The sequence below is a fragment of the Lissotriton helveticus genome, chromosome 1_2 (genome assembly GCF_964261635.1).
Source record: "Lissotriton helveticus chromosome 1_2, aLisHel1.1, whole genome shotgun sequence".
NCBI classification, from domain to species: domain Eukaryota; kingdom Metazoa; phylum Chordata; class Amphibia; order Caudata; family Salamandridae; genus Lissotriton; species Lissotriton helveticus.
Window position 1 is genome coordinate 377,701,494 of NC_136058.1, and position 15,000 is coordinate 377,716,493.

Below are 15,000 nucleotides of genomic sequence, written 5' to 3' on the forward strand. Positions count from 1 at the left end.
AAAACAAAGTCATAGGAACGCAGCCTTGCATTGGCCGGGAATCGAACCCGGGCCTCCCGCGTGGCAGGCGAGAATTCTACCACTGAACCACCAATGCTTCACATGGGGAGTTCACAGGCATAGCTCTGTCCAAGACAGTGATCAGGTGCACACACTTAAATTGTACACAGATGAACAAAGTGTGCGCAGCAGACATGACAACGCCAAAGTTTCACATGATGATGGCTTATATAAGACAAGCTCCAGGCAGGCACATACATATCAAGATATATATTGAGTCTAAGGAAAGATGCTGTAGTCACTCGTCTCTGTGGCGCAATCGGTTAGCGCGTTCGGCTGTTAACCGAAAGGTTGGTGGTTCAAGCCCACCCAGGGACGTATTATTTTGCCTGAATGAAACACTTGAATGGAAAACAGATACATACCTTTGCTCTCTCCTGCTGGACACCCTTTCCCTGAATATTTCAATTCTCTGCGTTCTCTCGGCACCTGCAGTCAATTTCATAATTAGGATAGAAAACAAAAGGTCAAGCTCTGTAATACAACTGTAGGCATATGAGGAGGGGAAAATAAGTCAAAAGGCCCACAGCATTTGTTGATCTGGCTCCGAAAGCTGTAAGTGTAAGGACCTTGTGGCGCAACGGTAGCGCGTCTGACTCCAGATCAGAAGGTTGCGTGTTCAAATCACGTCGGGGTCACTGCTTACCATTTTATTCCCCACTGAGGTCATATATTTCCTTTCGAAAACAAAGTCAAAAGAAAGCAGTCTTGCATTGGCCAGGAATCTAACCCGGGCCTCCCGCGTGGCAGGCGAGAATTCTACCACTGAACCACCAATGCTTCACATGGGTTGTTCACAGGCAGAGCTCTGCCCAAGACAGTGATCAGGTGCACACACTTAAATTGTACACATATGAACAAAGTGTGCGCAGCAGACATGATAACGCCAACGTTTCACATGAAGATGGCAAGAATCAGATGCAGGAGACTATAACTATGAATGTCTTTGCATTTGCTGAGGTCACTGGCTTGGGACTAGAGTTGTGTTTATCAGGGCATGATGGCAGGCTGCTCCCGACAAAAGTGGTTCACAGAATGCACCCGCCAGATCACCAGCACTATTGTGTTTCAGATTATCTCACTGAACTCTCCCCCTGGAAAATCCTTCCCACTGGCTTTCCCAGATTCTGTGTCCTCCCCTAAATGCTGGGGTGAAACGGGCAGAGTTCTGCGCCCTGCGTCCCTTTACGCGTCCCTAACGCGCTCCCAACGCGGCCTACAGCCCTGGTCGGGCTTAGATCACTGGAGCCTTTTGTGACCAAGAACTCCGGAAGCCTAGGGTCAGGCCTGTTGCACAGGCATATTGTGCCTTGCCAATCCGGGATTGTTGTGTTTCAGGGCCTAGCCATCAATACTCCTGGGATTTCTTTCCCTGAGAACCCTCTTGTCCCTGTCCTCCCACAAGCCCCAGCTTTTATGTAAAATAAAGTGTGCACCATGGGCCTTCCCCTATTTGCTCTCTCCCCAATCTCTTTCTCCAAAGCTGAGCTCTGAAGGTAAATGTATCTATCTGAGTGAGGGGCTAGGGAGGGCCTTTCCCAGCAGTCTTACAAGTCAAGAGTTCAGAGAAAGCACCTGCTATGGGAGGGAGACTTTGCTCACAGAGAAGTCAAGTCTAACATAACACATCTGATGGGCAAGGCACACGCCTTACTGGCTGGTAGCACACCTACAGAGGAGCAGGGAGCTATGCTAAGCAGGCAACAGAAAAGTCATGTATGTGTCTCATACACTGGGACCGGTAGTAATACTGGCTCTAAGACCATTAGACAGTAGTCTATTCATCATTACGTCCAACAATAACAAGACACTAAGCAAATGAGAAATGCTGTATGGCATAAAGACGCATTATATAACACAAGCTCCAGGCAGGCATACAATTATCAAGATATATATTGAGTCTCAGGAACTGTGCTACAGTTATTAACCTCTGTGGTGCAAATGGTTAGCGCGTTCGGTTGTTAACAGAAAGGTTGGTGGTCCAAGCCCACCCAGGGAAGTATCCTTTTTGCCGGCATGAAACACTTTAATGAAACACAGATACGTACCTCTGCTCTCTCCTGCTTAAGACCCTTTATCTGAACATTTCAATCCTCTGCGTTCTCTCTGCACCTGCAGTCAATTTCATAATTAGGATAGAAAACAAAAGGCCTAGCCCTGTAATACAACTGTAGGCATATGAGGAGGGGAAAATAAGTCAAAAGGCCATCAGCATTTGTTGATCTGGCTTGAAGGCTGTAAGTGTAAGGACCTTGTGGCGCAACGGTAGCGCGTCTGACTCCAGATCAGAAGGTTGCGTGGTCAAATCACGTCGGGGTCACTGCTTACCATTTTAGTCCCCACTGAGTTCATATATTTCCTTTCGAAAACAAAGTCAAAGGAACGCAGCCTTGCATTGGCCGGGAATCGAACCCGGGCCTCCCGCGTGGCAGGCGAGAATTCTACCACTGAACCACCAATGCTTCACATGGGGAGTTCACAGGCATAGCTCTGTCCAAGACAGTGATCAGGTGCACACACTTAAATTGTACACATATGAACAAAGTGTGCGCAGCAGACATGACAACGCCAAAGTTTCACATGATGATGGCTTATATAAGACAAGCTCCAGGCAGGCACATACATATCAAGATATATATTGAGTCTAAGGAAAGATGCTGTAGTCACTCGTCTCTGTGGCGCAATCGGTTAGCGCGTTCGGCTGTTAACCGAAAGGTTGGTGGTTCAAGCCCACCCAGGGACGTATTATTTTGCCTGAATGAAACACTTGAATGGAAAACAGATACATACCTTTGCTCTCTCCTGCTGGACACCCTTTCCCTGAATATTTCAATTCTCTGCGTTCTCTCGGCACCTGCAGTCAATTTCATAATTAGGATAGAAAACAAAAGGTCAAGCTCTGTAATACAACTGTAGGCATATGAGGAGGGGAAAATAAGTCAAAAGGCCCACAGCATTTGTTGATCTGGCTCCGAAAGCTGTAAGTGTAAGGACCTCGTGGCGCAACGGTAGCGCGTCTGACTCCAGATCAGAAGGTTGCGTGTTCAAATCACGTCGGGGTCACTGCTTACCATTTTATTCCCCACTGAGGTCATATATTTCCTTTCGAAAACAAAGTCAAAAGAAAGCAGTCTTGCATTGGCTGGGAATCGAAACCGGGCCTCCCGCGTGGCAGGCGAGAATTCTACCACTGAACCACCAATGCTTCACATGGGTTGTTCACAGGCAGAGCTCTGCCCAAGACAGTGATCAGGTGCACACACTTAAATTGTACACATATGAACAAAGTGTGCGCAGCAGACATGATAACGCCAACGTTTCACATGAAGATGGCAAGAATCAGATGCAGGAGACTATAACTATGAATGTCTTTGCATTTGCTGAGGTCACTGGCTTGGGACTAGAGTTGTGTTTATCAGGGCATGATGGCAGGCTGCTCCCGACAAAAGTGGTTCACAGAATGCACCCGCCAGATCACCAGCACTATTGTGTTTCAGATTATCTCACTGAACTCTCCTCCTGGAAAATCCTTCCCACTGGCTTTCCCAGATTCTGTGTCCTCCCCTAAATGCTGGGGTGAAACGGGCAGAGTTCTGCGCCCTGCGTCCCTTTACGCGTCCCTAACGCGCTCCCAACGCGGCCTACAGCCCTGGTCGGGCTTAGATCACTGGAGCCTTTTGTGACCAAGAACTCCGGAAGCCTAGGGTCAGGCCTGTTGCACAGGCATATTGTGCCTTGCCAATCCGGGATTGTTGTGTTTCAGGGCCTAGCCATCAATACTCCTGGGATTTCTTTCCCTGAGAACCCTCTTGTCCCTGTCCTCCCACAAGCCCCAGCTTTTATGTAAAATAAAGTGTGCACCATGGGCCTTCCCCTATTTGCTCTCTCCCCAATCTCTTTCTCCAAAGCTGAGCTCTGAAGGTAAATGTATCTATCTGAGTGAGGGGCTAGGGAGGGCCTTTCCCAGCAGTCTTACAAGTCAAGAGTTCAGAGAAAGCACCTGCTATGGGAGGGAGACTTTGCTCACAGAGAAGTCAAGTCTAACATAACACATCTGATGGGCAAGGCACACGCCTTACTGGCTGGTAGCACACCTACAGAGGAGCAGGGAGCTATACTAAGCAGGCAACAGAAAAGTCATGTATGTGTCTCATACACTGGGACCGGTAGTAATACTGGCTCTAAGACCATTAGACAGTAGTCTATTCATCATTACGTCCAACAATAACAAGACACTAAGCAAATGAGAAATGCTGTATGGCATAAAGACGCATTATATAACACAAGCTCCAGGCAGGACCACAATTATCAAGATATATATTGAGTCTCAGGAACTGTGCTACAGTTATTAACCTCTGTGGTGCAAATGGTTAGCGCGTTCGGTTGTTAACAGAAAGGTTGGTGGTTCAAGCCCACCCAGGGAAGTATCCTTTTTGCCGGCATGAAACACTTTAATGAAACACAGATACGTACCTCTGCTCTCTCCTGCTTAAGACCCTTTATCTGAACATTTCAATCCTCTGCGTTCTCTCTGCACCTGCAGTCAATTTCATAATTAGGATAGAAAACAAAAGGCCTAGCCCTGTAATACAACTGTAGGCATATGAGGAGGGGAAAATAAGTCAAAAGGCCATCAGCATTTGTTGATCTGGCTTGAAGGCTGTAAGTGTAAGGACCTTGTGGCGCAACGGTAGCGCGTCTGACTCCAGATCAGAAGGTTGCGTGGTCAAATCACGTCGGGGTCACTGCTTACCATTTTAGTCCCCACTGAGGTCATATATTTCCTTTCGAAAACAAAGTCAAAGGAACGCAGCCTTGCATTGGCCGGGAATCGAACCCGGGCCTCCCGCGTGGCAGGCGAGAATTCTACCACTGAACCACCAATGCTTCACATGGAGAGTTCACAGGCATAGCTCTGTCCAAGACAGTGATCAGGTGCACACACTTAAATTGTACACATATGAACAAAGTGTGCGCAGCAGACATGACAACGCCAAAGTTTCACATGATGATGGCTTATATAAGACAAGCTCCAGGCAGGCACATACATATCAAGATATATATTGAGTCTAAGGAAAGATGCTGTAGTCACTCGTCTCTGTGGCGCAATCGGTTAGCGCGTGCGCCTGTTAATCGAAAGGTTGGTGGTTCAAGCCCACCCAGGGACGTATTATTTTGCCTGAATGAAACACTTGAATGGAAAACAGATACATACCTTTGCTCTCTCCTGCTGGACACCCTTTCCCTGAATATTTCAATTCTCTGCGTTCTCTCGGCACCTGCAGTCAATTTCATAATTAGGATAGAAAACAAAAGGTCAAGCTCTGTAATACAACTGTAGGCATATGAGGAGGGGAAAATAAGTCAAAAGGCCCACAGCATTTGTTGATCTGGCTCCGAAAGCTGTAAGTGTAAGGACCTCGTGGCGCAACGGTAGCGCGTCTGACTCCAGATCAGAAGGTTGCGTGTTCAAATCACGTCGGGGTCACTGCTTACCATTTTATTCCCCACTGAGGTCATATATTTCCTTTCGAAAACAAAGTCAAAAGAAAGCAGTCTTGCATTGGCCGGGAATCGAACCCGGGCCTCCCGCGTGGCAGGCGAGAATTCTACCACTGAACCACCAATGCTTCACATGGGTTGTTCACAGGCAGAGCTCTGCCCAAGACAGTGATCAGGTGCACACACTTAAATTGTACACATATGAACAAAGTGTGCGCAGCAGACATGATAACGCCAACGTTTCACATGAAGATGGCAAGAATCAGATGCAGGAGACTATAACTATGAATGTCTTTGCATTTGCTGAGGTCACTGGCTTGGGACTAGAGTTGTGTTTATCAGGGCATGATGGCAGGCTGCTCCCGACAAAAGTGGTTCACAGAATGCACCCGCCAGATCACCAGCACTATTGTGTTTCAGATTATCTCACTGAACTCTCCTCCTGGAAAATCCTTCCCACTGGCTTTCCCAGATTCTGTGTCCTCCCCTAAATGCTGGGGTGAAACGGGCAGAGTTCTGCGCCCTGCGTCCCTTTACGCGTCCCTAACGCGCTCCCAACGCGGCCTACAGCCCTGGTCGGGCACAGCCCTGGTCGGGCTTAGATCACTGGAGCCTTTTGTGACCAAGAACTCCGGAAGCCTAGGGTCAGGCCTGTTGCACAGGCATATTGTGCCTTGCCAATCCGGGATTGTTGTGTTTCAGGGCCTAGCCATCAATACTCCTGGGATTTCTTTCCCTGAGAACCCTCTTTTCCCTGTCCTCCCACAAGCCCCAGCTTTTATGTAAAATAAAGTGTGCACCATGGGCCTTCCCCTATTTGCTCTCTCCCCAATCTCTTTCTCCAAAGCTGAGCTCTGAAGGTAAATGTATCTATCTGAGTGAGGGGCTAGGGAGGGCCTTTCCCAGCAGTCTTACAAGTCAAGAGTTCAGAGAAAGCACCTGCTATGGGAGGGAGACTTTGCTCACAGAGAAGTCAAGTCTAACATAACACATCTGATGGGCAAGGCACACGCCTTACTGGCTGGTAGCACACCTACAGAGGAGCAGGGAGCTATGCTAAGCAGGCAACAGAAAAGTCATGTATGTGTCTCATACACTGGGACCGGTAGTAATACTGGCTCTAAGACCATTAGACAGTAGTCTATTCATCATTACGTCCAACAATAACAAGACACTAAGCAAATGAGAAATGCTGTATGGCATAAAGACGCATTATATAACACAAGCTCCAGGCAGGCACACAATTATCAAGATATATATTGAGTCTCAGGAACTGTGCTACAGTTATTAACCTCTGTGGTGCAAATGGTTAGCGCGTTCGGTTGTTAACAGAAAGGTTGGTGGTTCAAGCCCACCCAGGGAAGTATCCTTTTTGCCGGCATGAAACACTTTAATGAAACACAGATACGTACCTCTGCTCTCTCCTGCTTAAGACCCTTTATCTGAACATTTCAATCCTCTGCGTTCTCTCTGCACCTGCAGTCAATTTCATAATTAGGATAGAAAACAAAAGGCCTAGCCCTGTAATACAACTGTAGGCATATGAGGAGGGGAAAATAAGTCAAAAGGCCATCAGCATTTGTTGATCTGGCTTGAAGGCTGTAAGTGTAAGGACCTTGTGGCGCAACGGTAGCGCGTCTGACTCCAGATCAGAAGGTTGCGTGGTCAAATCACATCGGGGTCACTGCTTACCATTTTATTCCCCACTGAGTTCATATATTTCCTTTCGAAAACAAAGTCAAAGGAACGCAGCCTTGCATTGGCCGGGAATCGAACCCGGGCCTCCCGCGTGGCAGGCGAGAATTCTACCACTGAACCACCAATGCTTCACATGGGGAGTTCACAGGCATAGCTCTGTCCAAGACAGTGATCAGGTGCACACACTTAAATTGTACACAGATGAACAAAGTGTGCGCAGCAGACATGACAACGCCAAAGTTTCACATGATGATGGCTTATATAAGACAAGCTCCAGGCAGGCACATACATATCAAGATATATATTGAGTCTAAGGAAAGATGCTGTAGTCACTCGTCTCTGTGGCGCAATCGGTTAGCGCGTTCGGCTGTTAACCGAAAGGTTGGTGGTTCAAGCCCACCCAGGGATGTATTATTTTGCCTGAATGAAACACTTGAATGGAAAACAGATACATAGCTTTGCTCTCTCCTGCTGGACACCCTTTCCCTGAATATTTCAATTCTCTGCGTTCTCTCGGCACCTGCAGTCAATTTCATAATTAGGATAGAAAACAAAAGGTCAAGCTCTGTAATACAACTGTAGGCATATGAGGAGGGGAAAATAAGTCAAAAGGCCCACAGCATTTGTTGATCTGGCTCCGAAAGCTGTAAGTGTAAGGACCTCGTGGCGCAACGGTAGCGCGTCTGACTCCAGATCAGAAGGTTGCGTGTTCAAATCACGTCGGGGTCACTGCTTACCATTTTATTCCCCACTGAGGTCATATATTTCCTTTCGAAAACAAAGTCAAAAGAAAGCAGTCTTGCATTGGCCGGGAATCGAACCCGGGCCTCCCGCGTGGCAGGCGAGAATTCTACCACTGAACCACCAATGCTTCACATGGGTTGTTCACAGGCAGAGCTCTGCCCAAGACAGTGATCAGGTGCACACACTTAAATTGTACACATATGAACAAAGTGTGCGCAGCAGACATGATAACGCCAACGTTTCACATGAAGATGGCAAGAATCAGATGCAGGAGACTATAACTATGAATGTCTTTGCATTTGCTGAGGTCACTGGCTTGGGACTAGAGTTGTGTTTATCAGTGCATGATGGCAGGCTGCTCCCGACAAAAGTGGTTCACAGAATGCACCCGCCAGATCACCAGCACTATTGTGTTTCAGATTATCTCACTGAACTCTCCTCCTGGAAAATCCTTCCCACTGGCTTTCCCAGATTCTGTGTCCTCCCCTAAATGCTGGGGTGAAACGGGCAGAGTTCTGCGCCCTGCGTCCCTTTACGCGTCCCTAACGCGCTCCCAACGCGGCCTACAGCCCTGGTCGGGCACAGCCCTGGTCGGGCTTAGATCACTGGAGCCTTTTGTGACCAAGAACTCCGGAAGCCTAGGGTCAGGCCTGTTGCACAGGCATATTGTGCCTTGCCAATCCGGGATTGTTGTGTTTCAGGGCCTAGCCATCAATACTCCTGGGATTTCTTTCCCTGAGAACCCTCTTGTCCCTGTCCTCCCACAAGCCCCAGCTTTTATGTAAAATAAAGTGTGCACCATGGGCCTTCCCCTATTTGCTCTCTCCCCAATCTCTTTCTCCAAAGCTGAGCTCTGAAGGTAAATGTATCTATCTGAGTGAGGGGCTAGGGAGGGCCTTTCCCAGCAGTCTTACAAGTCAAGAGTTCAGAGAAAGCACCTGCTATGGGAGGGAGACTTTGCTCACAGAGAAGTCAAGTCTAACATAACACATCTGATGGGCAAGGCACACGCCTTACTGGCTGGTAGCACACCTACAGAGGAGCAGGGAGCTATGCTAAGCAGGCAACAGAAAAGTCATGTATGTGTCTCATACACTGGGACCGGTAGTAATACTGGCTCTAAGACCATTAGACAGTAGTCTATTCATCATTACGTCCAACAATAACAAGACACTAAGCAAATGAGAAATGCTGTATGGCATAAAGACGCATTATATAACACAAGCTCCAGGCAGGCACACAATTATCAAGATATATATTGAGTCTCAGGAACTGTGCTACAGTTATTAACCTCTGTGGTGCAAATGGTTAGCGCGTTCGGTTGTTAACAGAAAGGTTGGTGGTTCAAGCCCACCCAGGGAAGTATCCTTTTTGCCGGCATGAAACACTTTAATGAAACACAGATACGTACCTCTGCTCTCTCCTGCTTAAGACCCTTTATCTGAACATTTCAATCCTCTGCGTTCTCTCTGCACCTGCAGTCAATTTCATAATTAGGATAGAAAACAAAAGGCCTAGCCCTGTAATACAACTGTAGGCATATGAGGAGGGGAAAATAAGTCAAAAGGCCATCAGCATTTGTTGATCTGGCTTGAAGGCTGTAAGTGTAAGGACCTTGTGGCGCAACGGTAGCGCGTCTGACTCCAGATCAGAAGGTTGCGTGGTCAAATCACATCGGGGTCACTGCTTACCATTTTATTCCCCACTGAGTTCATATATTTCCTTTCGAAAACAAAGTCAAAGGAACGCAACCTTGCATTGGCCGGGAATCGAACCCGGGCCTCCCGCGTGGCAGGCGAGAATTCTACCACTGAACCACCAATGCTTCACATGGGGAGTTCACAGGCATAGCTCTGTCCAAGACAGTGATCAGGTGCACACACTTAAATTGTACACAGATGAACAAAGTGTGCGCAGCAGACATGACAACGCCAAAGTTTCACATGATGATGGCTTATATAAGACAAGCTCCAGGCAGGCACATACATATCAAGATATATATTGAGTCTAAGGAAAGATGCTGTAGTCACTCGTCTCTGTGGCGCAATCGGTTAGCGCGTTCGGCTGTTAACCGAAAGGTTGGTGGTTCAAGCCCACCCAGGGATGTATTATTTTGCCTGAATGAAACACTTGAATGGAAAACAGATACATAGCTTTGCTCTCTCCTGCTGGACACCCTTTCCCTGAATATTTCAATTCTCTGCGTTCTCTCGGCACCTGCAGTCAATTTCATAATTAGGATAGAAAACAAAAGGTCAAGCTCTGTAATACAACTGTAGGCATATGAGGAGGGGAAAATAAGTCAAAAGGCCCACAGCATTTGTTGATCTGGCTCCGAAAGCTGTAAGTGTAAGGACCTCGTGGCGCAACGGTAGCGCGTCTGACTCCAGATCAGAAGGTTGCGTGTTCAAATCACGTCGGGGTCACTGCTTACCATTTTATTCCCCACTGAGGTCATATATTTCCTTTCGAAAACAAAGTCAAAAGAAAGCAGTCTTGCATTGGCCGGGAATCGAACCCGGGCCTCCCGCGTGGCAGGCGAGAATTCTACCACTGAACCACCAATGCTTCACATGGGTTGTTCACAGGCAGAGCTCTGCCCAAGACAGTGATCAGGTGCACACACTTAAATTGTACACATATGAACAAAGTGTGCGCAGCAGACATGATAACGCCAACGTTTCACATGAAGATGGCAAGAATCAGATGCAGGAGACTATAACTATGAATGTCTTTGCATTTGCTGAGGTCACTGGCTTGGGACTAGAGTTGTGTTTATCAGTGCATGATGGCAGGCTGCTCCCGACAAAAGTGGTTCACAGAATGCACCCGCCAGATCACCAGCACTATTGTGTTTCAGATTATCTCACTGAACTCTCCTCCTGGAAAATCCTTCCCACTGGCTTTCCCAGATTCTGTGTCCTCCCCTAAATGCTGGGGTGAAACGGGCAGAGTTCTGCGCCCTGCGTCCCTTTACGCGTCCCTAACGCGCTCCCAACGCGGCCTACAGCCCTGGTCGGGCACAGCCCTGGTCGGGCTTAGATCACTGGAGCCTTTTGTGACCAAGAACTCCGGAAGCCTAGGGTCAGGCCTGTTGCACAGGCATATTGTGCCTTGCCAATCCGGGATTGTTGTGTTTCAGGGCCTAGCCATCAATACTCCTGGGATTTCTTTCCCTGAGAACCCTCTTGTCCCTGTCCTCCCACAAGCCCCAGCTTTTATGTAAAATAAAGTGTGCACCATGGGCCTTCCCCTATTTGCTCTCTCCCCAATCTCTTTCTCCAAAGCTGAGCTCTGAAGGTAAATGTATCTATCTGAGTGAGGGGCTAGGGAGGGCCTTTCCCAGCAGTCTTACAAGTCAAGAGTTCAGAGAAAGCACCTGCTATGGGAGGGAGACTTTGCTCACAGAGAAGTCAAGTCTAACATAACACATCTGATGGGCAAGGCACACGCCTTACTGGCTGGTAGCACACCTACAGAGGAGCAGGGAGCTATGCTAAGCAGGCAACAGAAAAGTCATGTATGTGTCTCATACACTGGGACCGGTAGTAATACTGGCTCTAAGACCATTAGACAGTAGTCTATTCATCATTACGTCCAACAATAACAAGACACTAAGCAAATGAGAAATGCTGTATGGCATAAAGACGCATTATATAACACAAGCTCCAGGCAGGCACACAATTATCAAGATATATATTGAGTCTCAGGAACTGTGCTACAGTTATTAACCTCTGTGGTGCAAATGGTTAGCGCGTTCGGTTGTTAACAGAAAGGTTGGTGGTTCAAGCCCACCCAGGGAAGTATCCTTTTTGCCGGCATGAAACACTTTAATGAAACACAGATACGTACCTCTGCTCTCTCCTGCTTAAGACCCTTTATCTGAACATTTCAATCCTCTGCGTTCTCTCTGCACCTGCAGTCAATTTCATAATTAGGATAGAAAACAAAAGGCCTAGCCCTGTAATACAACTGTAGGCATATGAGGAGGGGAAAATAAGTCAAAAGGCCATCAGCATTTGTTGATCTGGCTTGAAGGCTGTAAGTATAAGGACCTTGTGGCGCAACGGTAGCGCGTCTGACTCCAGATCAGAAGGTTGCGTGGTCAAATCACGTCGGGGTCACTGCTTACCATTTTATTCCCCACTGAGTTCATATATTTCCTTTCGAAAACAAAGTCAAAGGAACGCAGCCTTGCATTGGCCGGGAATCGAACCCGGGCCTCCCGCGTGGCAGGCGAGAATTCTACCACTGAACCACCAATGCTTCACATGGGGAGTTCACAGGCATAGCTCTGTCCAAGACAGTGATCAGGTGCACACACTTAAATTGTACACATATGAACAAAGTGTGCGCAGCAGACATGACAACGCCAAAGTTTCACATGATGATGGCTTATATAAGACAAGCTCCAGGCAGGCACATACATATCAAGATATATATTGAGTCTAAGGAAAGATGCTGTAGTCACTCGTCTCTGTGGCGCAATCGGTTAGCGCGTTCGGCTGTTAACCGAAAGGTTGGTGGTTCAAGCCCACCCAGGGACGTATTATTTTGCCTGAATGAAACACTTGAATGGAAAACAGATACATACCTTTGCTCTCTCCTGCTGGACACCCTTTCCCTGAATATTTCAATTCTCTGCGTTCTCTCGGCACCTGCAGTCAATTTCATAATTAGGATAGAAAACAAAAGGTCAAGCTCTGTAATACAACTGTAGGCATATGAGGAGGGGAAAATAAGTCAAAAGGCCCACAGCATTTGTTGATCTGGCTCCGAAAGCTGTAAGTGTAAGGACCTCGTGGCGCAACGGTAGCGCGTCTGACTCCAGATCAGAAGGTTGCGTGTTCAAATCACGTCGGGGTCACTGCTTACCATTTTATTCCCCACTGAGGTCATATATTTCCTTTCGAAAACAAAGTCAAAAGAAAGCAGTCTTGCATTGGCCGGGAATCGAACCCGGGCCTCCCGCGTGGCAGGCGAGAATTCTACCACTGAACCACCAATGCTTCACATGGGTTGTTCACAGGCAGAGCTCTGCCCAAGACAGTGATCAGGTGCACACACTTAAATTGTACACATATGAACAAAGTGTGCGCAGCAGACATGATAACGCCAACGTTTCACATGAAGATGGCAAGAATCAGATGCAGGAGACTATAACTATGAATGTCTTTGCATTTGCTGAGGTCACTGGCTTGGGACTAGAGTTGTGTTTATCAGTGCATGATGGCAGGCTGCTCCCGACAAAAGTGGTTCACAGAATGCACCCGCCAGATCACCAGCACTATTGTGTTTCAGATTATCTCACTGAACTCTCCTCCTGGAAAATCCTTCCCACTGGCTTTCCCAGATTCTGTGTCCTCCCCTAAATGCTGGGGTGAAACGGGCAGAGTTCTGCGCCCTGCGTCCCTTTACGCGTCCCTAACGCGCTCCCAACGCGGCCTACAGCCCTGGTCGGGCTTAGATCACTGGAGCCTTTTGTGACCAAGAACTCCGGAAGCCTAGGGTCAGGCCTGTTGCACAGGCATATTGTGCCTTGCCAATCCGGGATTGTTGTGTTTCAGGGCCTAGCCATCAATACTCCTGGGATTTCTTTCCCTGAGAACCCTCTTGTCCCTGTCCTCCCACAAGCCCCAGCTTTTATGTAAAATAAAGTGTGCACCATGGGCCTTCCCCTATTTGCTCTCTCCCCAATCTCTTTCTCCAAAGCTGAGCTCTGAAGGTAAATGTATCTATCTGAGTGAGGGGCTAGGGAGGGCCTTTCCCAGCAGTCTTACAAGTCAAGAGTTCAGAGAAAGCACCTGCTATGGGAGGGAGACTTTGCTCACAGAGAAGTCAAGTCTAACATAACACATCTGATGGGCAAGGCACACGCCTTACTGGCTGGTAGCACACCTACAGAGGAGCAGGGAGCTATGCTAAGCAGGCAACAGAAAAGTCATGTATGTGTCTCATACACTGGGACCGGTAGTAATACTGGCTCTAAGACCATTAGACAGTAGTCTATTCATCATTACGTCCAACAATAACAAGACACTAAGCAAATGAGAAATGCTGTATGGCATAAAGACGCATTATATAACACAAGCTCCAGGCAGGCACACAATTATCAAGATATATATTGAGTCTCAGGAACTGTGCTACAGTTATTAACCTCTGTGGTGCAAATGGTTAGCGCGTTCGGTTGTTAACAGAAAGGTTGGTGGTTCAAGCCCACCCAGGGAAGTATCCTTTTTGCCGGCATGAAACACTTTAATGAAACACAGATACGTACCTCTGCTCTCTCCTGCTTAAGACCCTTTATCTGAACATTTCAATCCTCTGCGTTCTCTCTGCACCTGCAGTCAATTTCATAATTAGGATAGAAAACAAAAGGCCTAGCCCTGTAATACAACTGTAGGCATATGAGGAGGGGAAAATAAGTCAAAAGGCCATCAGCATTTGTTGATCTGGCTTGAAGGCTGTAAGTGTAAGGACCTTGTGGCGCAACGGTAGCGCGTCTGACTCCAGATCAGAAGGTTGCGTGGTCAAATCACGTCGGGGTCACTGCTTACCATTTTATTCCCCACTGAGTTCATATATTTCCTTTCGAAAACAAAGTCAAAGGAACGCAGCCTTGCATTGGCCGGGAATCGAACCCGGGGCTCCCGCGTGGCAGGCGAGAATTCTACCACTGAACCACCAATGCTTCACATGGGGAGTTCAGAGGCATAGCTCTGTCCAAGACAGTGATCAGGTGCACACACTTAAATTGTACACAGATGAACAAAGTGTGCGCAGCAGACATGACAACGCCAAAGTTTCACATGATGATGGCTTATATAAGACAAGCTCCAGGCAGGCACATACATATCAAGATATATATTGAGTCTAAGGAAAGATGCTGTAGTCACTCGTCTCTGTGGCGCAATCGGTTAGCGCGTTCGGCTGTTAACCGAAAGGTTGGTGGTTCAAGCCCACCCAGGGACGTATTATTTTGCCTGAATGAAACAC

The 15,000-nt window shown here is 47.7% G+C and overlaps 24 non-coding genes across 24 annotated transcripts; 13 read left to right on the forward strand and 11 right to left on the reverse strand.

Moving 5' to 3' along the window:
* Positions 1-26: 26 nt before the first annotated feature.
* On the reverse strand, positions 27-97 carry TRNAG-GCC (transfer RNA glycine (anticodon GCC)). The gene has a single exon. It is a non-coding gene; the product is annotated as a tRNA-Gly (tRNA).
* A 207-nt stretch (positions 98-304) lies between these two features.
* TRNAN-GUU (transfer RNA asparagine (anticodon GUU)) lies at positions 305-378 on the forward strand. Its single transcript has one exon. It is a non-coding gene; the product is annotated as a tRNA-Asn (tRNA).
* A 248-nt stretch (positions 379-626) lies between these two features.
* TRNAW-CCA (transfer RNA tryptophan (anticodon CCA)) lies at positions 627-698 on the forward strand. Its single transcript has one exon. It is a non-coding gene; the product is annotated as a tRNA-Trp (tRNA).
* A 1,753-nt stretch (positions 699-2,451) lies between these two features.
* On the reverse strand, positions 2,452-2,522 carry TRNAG-GCC (transfer RNA glycine (anticodon GCC)). The gene has a single exon. It is a non-coding gene; the product is annotated as a tRNA-Gly (tRNA).
* Positions 2,523-2,729: 207 nt separating this feature from the next.
* Positions 2,730-2,803, forward strand: TRNAN-GUU (transfer RNA asparagine (anticodon GUU)). Its single transcript has one exon. It is a non-coding gene; the product is annotated as a tRNA-Asn (tRNA).
* A 248-nt stretch (positions 2,804-3,051) lies between these two features.
* Positions 3,052-3,123, forward strand: TRNAW-CCA (transfer RNA tryptophan (anticodon CCA)). Its single transcript has one exon. It is a non-coding gene; the product is annotated as a tRNA-Trp (tRNA).
* Positions 3,124-4,876: 1,753 nt separating this feature from the next.
* On the reverse strand, positions 4,877-4,947 carry TRNAG-GCC (transfer RNA glycine (anticodon GCC)). Its single transcript has one exon. It is a non-coding gene; the product is annotated as a tRNA-Gly (tRNA).
* Positions 4,948-5,154: 207 nt separating this feature from the next.
* TRNAN-GUU (transfer RNA asparagine (anticodon GUU)) lies at positions 5,155-5,228 on the forward strand. Its single transcript has one exon. It is a non-coding gene; the product is annotated as a tRNA-Asn (tRNA).
* A 248-nt stretch (positions 5,229-5,476) lies between these two features.
* On the forward strand, positions 5,477-5,548 carry TRNAW-CCA (transfer RNA tryptophan (anticodon CCA)). Its single transcript has one exon. It is a non-coding gene; the product is annotated as a tRNA-Trp (tRNA).
* Positions 5,549-5,619: 71 nt separating this feature from the next.
* TRNAG-GCC (transfer RNA glycine (anticodon GCC)) lies at positions 5,620-5,690 on the reverse strand. The gene has a single exon. It is a non-coding gene; the product is annotated as a tRNA-Gly (tRNA).
* Positions 5,691-7,317: 1,627 nt separating this feature from the next.
* Positions 7,318-7,388, reverse strand: TRNAG-GCC (transfer RNA glycine (anticodon GCC)). The gene has a single exon. It is a non-coding gene; the product is annotated as a tRNA-Gly (tRNA).
* A 207-nt stretch (positions 7,389-7,595) lies between these two features.
* Positions 7,596-7,669, forward strand: TRNAN-GUU (transfer RNA asparagine (anticodon GUU)). Its single transcript has one exon. It is a non-coding gene; the product is annotated as a tRNA-Asn (tRNA).
* Positions 7,670-7,917: 248 nt separating this feature from the next.
* On the forward strand, positions 7,918-7,989 carry TRNAW-CCA (transfer RNA tryptophan (anticodon CCA)). Its single transcript has one exon. It is a non-coding gene; the product is annotated as a tRNA-Trp (tRNA).
* Positions 7,990-8,060: 71 nt separating this feature from the next.
* Positions 8,061-8,131, reverse strand: TRNAG-GCC (transfer RNA glycine (anticodon GCC)). Its single transcript has one exon. It is a non-coding gene; the product is annotated as a tRNA-Gly (tRNA).
* Positions 8,132-9,758: 1,627 nt separating this feature from the next.
* Positions 9,759-9,829, reverse strand: TRNAG-GCC (transfer RNA glycine (anticodon GCC)). The gene has a single exon. It is a non-coding gene; the product is annotated as a tRNA-Gly (tRNA).
* A 207-nt stretch (positions 9,830-10,036) lies between these two features.
* Positions 10,037-10,110, forward strand: TRNAN-GUU (transfer RNA asparagine (anticodon GUU)). The gene has a single exon. It is a non-coding gene; the product is annotated as a tRNA-Asn (tRNA).
* A 248-nt stretch (positions 10,111-10,358) lies between these two features.
* On the forward strand, positions 10,359-10,430 carry TRNAW-CCA (transfer RNA tryptophan (anticodon CCA)). Its single transcript has one exon. It is a non-coding gene; the product is annotated as a tRNA-Trp (tRNA).
* Positions 10,431-10,501: 71 nt separating this feature from the next.
* Positions 10,502-10,572, reverse strand: TRNAG-GCC (transfer RNA glycine (anticodon GCC)). Its single transcript has one exon. It is a non-coding gene; the product is annotated as a tRNA-Gly (tRNA).
* A 1,627-nt stretch (positions 10,573-12,199) lies between these two features.
* On the reverse strand, positions 12,200-12,270 carry TRNAG-GCC (transfer RNA glycine (anticodon GCC)). Its single transcript has one exon. It is a non-coding gene; the product is annotated as a tRNA-Gly (tRNA).
* A 207-nt stretch (positions 12,271-12,477) lies between these two features.
* On the forward strand, positions 12,478-12,551 carry TRNAN-GUU (transfer RNA asparagine (anticodon GUU)). The gene has a single exon. It is a non-coding gene; the product is annotated as a tRNA-Asn (tRNA).
* Positions 12,552-12,799: 248 nt separating this feature from the next.
* On the forward strand, positions 12,800-12,871 carry TRNAW-CCA (transfer RNA tryptophan (anticodon CCA)). The gene has a single exon. It is a non-coding gene; the product is annotated as a tRNA-Trp (tRNA).
* Positions 12,872-12,942: 71 nt separating this feature from the next.
* Positions 12,943-13,013, reverse strand: TRNAG-GCC (transfer RNA glycine (anticodon GCC)). The gene has a single exon. It is a non-coding gene; the product is annotated as a tRNA-Gly (tRNA).
* Positions 13,014-14,624: 1,611 nt separating this feature from the next.
* Positions 14,625-14,695, reverse strand: TRNAG-GCC (transfer RNA glycine (anticodon GCC)). The gene has a single exon. It is a non-coding gene; the product is annotated as a tRNA-Gly (tRNA).
* Positions 14,696-14,902: 207 nt separating this feature from the next.
* Positions 14,903-14,976, forward strand: TRNAN-GUU (transfer RNA asparagine (anticodon GUU)). Its single transcript has one exon. It is a non-coding gene; the product is annotated as a tRNA-Asn (tRNA).
* The last annotated feature ends 24 nt before the right edge of the window (positions 14,977-15,000 follow it).